Source organism: Solanum dulcamara, chromosome 6 (genome assembly GCF_947179165.1).
Source record: "Solanum dulcamara chromosome 6, daSolDulc1.2, whole genome shotgun sequence".
NCBI lineage: Eukaryota > Viridiplantae > Streptophyta > Magnoliopsida > Solanales > Solanaceae > Solanum > Solanum dulcamara.
Genome location: NC_077242.1, coordinates 14,621,310 through 14,626,195, shown reverse-complemented (window position 1 = coordinate 14,626,195; position 4,886 = coordinate 14,621,310).

The following is a 4,886-nucleotide window of genomic DNA, read 5'->3' as shown; positions in this document are numbered from 1 at the left end:
CACTAAGATTCGGACTCTTCTTTGCGTACGTGTAAGATCAAACTCAACTATTGTGAGGTGTATGGATGAGTAAGGATGAGTTCCCAAGTAATTGAAGAGTGTTAGAGGTGATGTGGGGTCACAAAGGATCCCTAAGACCAAGCTAAGTCCAAAGAATTCGTCTTGGCTAAGTTTTAGAATGAGTTAGTATAAGGGGTCAACTTCTAACGATCATAGCTTTTGAAATATGGTGATCTGGGTGGCCCATAACCTATTAAATTAAAGTTCTTCGAGTCTCCTTTCCAACGCCACCAAGATTGTAATTTTTGGAGTTTAGAGTCAAAAGTTATGACTATCCTAATACGAATTAGTACTGCAGGAATTTCAGGCGTGGGTTGTAACTGCAAGAAGCCTAGGCTTGGCGCCGCAGTGGCGTGATGCGCCACTATCGCGCCAGGAACAAGCCTCAGTAGTTTGATCTCTGGCACGGTGTGCCACTATTGGATGTGCAGGGTTTTTAAGCCTATTTTCCAGAACCCAGAAAATTTAGGTTTGGCGCTGTAAGGGCGCGACGCACCACTATAGCGCCATAAAACAGCCTCAGTAGTTTAGTCCTTGGTGCGACGCGCCACTATCAGATGTGCAGGTTTTAAGCCTATATTCGGCTTGGCGCTGCAATAGCGCGATGCGCCACTATAGCGCCAGAAGGATTTTAGCCTATTTTTCTAGATTTTTGGAGAAAGGGCAAATTGGGCATTTCCCAAATTATATATACACTAGCCTTGGACATTTTTATACCATTATTTCAGTTCCTTCCTCTCTCTAAAATCCCTAGAAATCCCCTCACTTCTCCTTCAAATCCATCTCTAACAAGAATTGCCTTCAAGAACTTCAAGAATTCAAGCCTTCTATTGAAGACCTAACGTCAAGGTTCCTTCAAATTCTTCACCAAGGTATGTAAGGCTACTCAAAGCATGGGTTGAGTCCACCCATGTGCCCTACATCCTCTTTGACATTGATTGTTCTTAAAAATGGAGTTGGTTAATAGATTTATGTCCAACTAGGTCTTTTTCATCTATTATCCTAATTTTTATTATGTTGATGTTGTGGAGTCAAGAAAGTGATGCGCTACATGTTGGTATGAGTTGATTGACATGAGGGGTTGAACATATTATTAATTTTCTCAACTATGTTGACTATGCTAAATATGTTAATTTTCTTAAATATGTTGCTCACCTTAAATTATTGATTTGGAATCTTGGAGTTGTGATGAGTCCCAAAGGATTTGTTAAATAAATAAAGGAACGATTAGATAGGTTTGTATGTTGTTATAAATGCTTATTTAACTACTCTTGAAAGATACGATTGAGATTGATTGAATAGTATGATTGGAAGAGGTTTGATTGTGATAGAGTTGATGATTTGACAAGGTTCCAAATGAAACTTGTCAATATGATTTGATTGAGTTGATTGGATGGAGTTTTATGAGCATTGAGTCTTGGGAGGATTATCGAGCACCGAATTGGATAAGAGTAAGTAATAACTTGAATCCAATAATTACGTCACCAAACATAGGAGAGGATTGAAACGTTAAAGTCGGATGTTTGCCCAAAATTATTGTCCTGACATTATAGGACTTGGTTGGATTGGATCAATGATTGGTTGATTTGTTCATACCCTGGAAAAGTATGAATGGACGCGGCAACAATGTTGGTTTGTTATACTGTTACTGTCTCATTAGTGATGGTTGTCGGATAAGAGAAACTCCCATAGAGGTCTTGATAGTACTTTGAGTCGAATTGGGTTGAATTGTATGTGATTGGTCCCGTCTAAATCATATCCCTGTTTAGACTTAGGACACTGGATTGAGTTGTTCTTTCTCTTGAGTTAAGATATCGAGTTGATTTGATTCTTCCTTGACGTATATTTCATTTGGCCATTTTACATACTCGTACATTCTATGTACTGACGTCATTTGACCTGCATCATTTTATGATGCAGAGACAGGTATTAGAGATCATCAACCGACGCACTATTGAAGATCTCCTCACTTTCAGCTAGTTGGTGAGTCCTCCTAGTTTTCGGAGGATACCGAGATTATCTATATACCTTTATTTTGTTTTCTTTATTTTGATCATTGGTAACCATGGACTTGTCATTGGCACCTCCTAGATTGTTGATAGAGGCTTCATAGACTAGAGTGTGGAAATGTCGATTTGTTCATTTTGACTAATTTTATTCTAGCTGTTTATTAATTTGATAGTTGTTTGGCCTTTGACCCTATATTATGGATAGTAGTCCTATAATAGAGTCTTCTGCTGCTAGAATCTGATTGAATGAAAGTATGATTGGACTAGGTCGTTCGCTTGAAGGCCAGAAATGGCTTTCGAGTGCCAGCCATGCCTAGGGTACCCTTTCAGGCATGATAGTGATCTTGATAAAAGCAAGTCCACCATAGATTATGTGTTTACTTTTGTTGGAGGAGTTGTAAGCTGGGTTTCAAAACTGCAATCTATCGTGTCTACATCTACGATGGAAGCAGAATATGTAGCAGCTACACAAGCTAGCAAAGAGGCAATATGGATGCAGATGTTACTAGAGGAGCTCGGGCACAAATAAGAGAAGATTGCTCTATTTGTGACAGTCAGAGCGCTTTGCATCTTGCAAAGAATCCGGCATTTCATTTAAGGACAAAGAACATACGAGTTCAGTATCACTTTGTTCGTGAGAAGGTAGAAGAAGGCAGTGTGGATATTCAGAAAATTCACACTAATGACAACCTGACAGATATGTTTACAAAGCCGATCAACAGTAACAAATTCATATGGTGTCGATCTTCTATTGGCCTAGCAGAAACGTGACATTACAATAATTGGGTAGAAATGATGGTGTGAAGACTTAATTGATTCTCAATTAAACCTTCAAGTGGGAGAATGCAAGAAGTCAAGAATGGCTGCAAAGAAAAGAAAAACAAAGGGTCAAAAAAAGAGTCTGCATCGTGAAGAAAGAAAGCCTTCACATTTGTCAACAATGGCTACTAACGCGTAGAAAAATGCATAGAAAATTAACACATAAATTTTCTACGCGTTTTCATTCTCCTATAAATAGAGCGCCTCTTGTCCTCATTTATATCATCTCAGAAAGAGAGAGTAAAAATACAATGAGAGTTATACACCAAGATAAATATTGTAGTCTTGAGTGTCCTCTTTAGTAGTTGTTCCTTTTACAAGAGAGAAGTATTAATTATTGTTTTCTCCTTGTATTTGAGAGATGTGTACTCCATATTAAAATAGTGAGATCCTTCTACCCCGTAGTTTTTCCCATCTATCAGTTAGAGGGGTTTCCACGTAAAATTCTCGTGTTCAATTTATTTTCATATTATTTGTCATATAAAACTTTAGTTATGGTATTTCCTCCCCCCAACAGAATCTACAGAAATTACTTAAGCTGAAATGATCAAATTTTGTAGAGATCATCTGCCACATTACATGGTGCCTCGAGTAGTCATTTTTGAAAATTTACCAAAAACTTCAACTGGAAGGTACAAAAATTCATCCTGAGAGAGAAAGCTAAAGCTTTGGCCAATCCTTTCAACACTGAAAGAGAAGTGTAATAAGTTGCTGGCATAAAAATGTCGGTATATTTACTTTTTTTCTTTGTTGTTTATCGGTATAACTAAGAGCCTGTGTGGATTGGCTTTTGGTTATAACCATAAGTTCGAACGTTTTTAGCTTATTTTTATCAGTTTAGCTTAAAATTAAATTAAGTGCTTATAAACACTTTTTAAATTTATTGGAACACTCCAAAAGAACTTAATATTAGTCAATCTAAAGAGGCTTTTGAAAAAGCAAATGTATAACTGATTTTGCTGGAGATCTATTGTGTTTCAAAAGCTATGTATGAAGCATTAGTTTGTGTTGTTTGTGAAATATTGATTTCTTATGGGGGTGCGGTTATTGTTATTCTGAGCTGACTCTAAAATTTTGATGATTTAACAAATCTTGGGACTTAATGAGGGACCTAGTCCCACGAGAAACTACGAGTTCTGTTATTCTGCAATCACTGCTACTACTGCAGTGGTTGGTGCGCGTCTATTTGTAAAGCAACAGGCTCTTAGTCAATTGCATTACTCCAAGGTTTTGTGTCCATCATATATAAGTCTCTTCTCCAAATGACACAAATTGCATTCCTGATTTTCACAAAAGCAAAAGTCATTCTCTCAAGAAATATTCTCTCGAAGAACAACATGAGACCTAATTGAGTTATTGTCTTTCTTAGCTGTCTTTAGATTTATATTTATGTGCTTAATATCTGTAGATATATTCCTGAGGTATAAAGGAATTAGATCATTCTTAAGTCTTCAGAGTTGTAGCTAGAGTTAGCTATGTTGAGTTCTTGAATTCTAAATCAACTAGTTTTGGTTACTTTAGTGGGTAATAGAGTTGTTGCTTAGTTATTGTGTAACATAATTGTTATATTGAGGGGGGAATAAAGAGTTTAATTCTTAGATAGCAATAGTTTGTAATCTAAATTTTTGCTCCTTGATGATAATGGAGTTGAGTTGAAATCTCGTGAGACAGGTCGTGGTTTTCTCCTTCTTGAGCAAGGGGGTTTCCACGTAAACTTCTTGTGTTCTTTATTTTGTAAACTTCTTGTGTTCTTTATTTTAAGTATTTTACCTTTTGTACTGTTCCTACTGTCAATGGACTTGGTCCGTTGACGTGTGGTGGACTCATATAAACCATCAATTATTTGTCGAAAATTTTTGTCAAGAAATTAATAAGAATGAATGTTAAGCGTTTTTAAGCTAAATTAGCTTTTAATCACATTTTAAGTATTTGAATAGATTTTTAAAAAATTCTTATAAACACTTAATTTTAAGCTAAAATAATAAGCCAAAAGTCAAA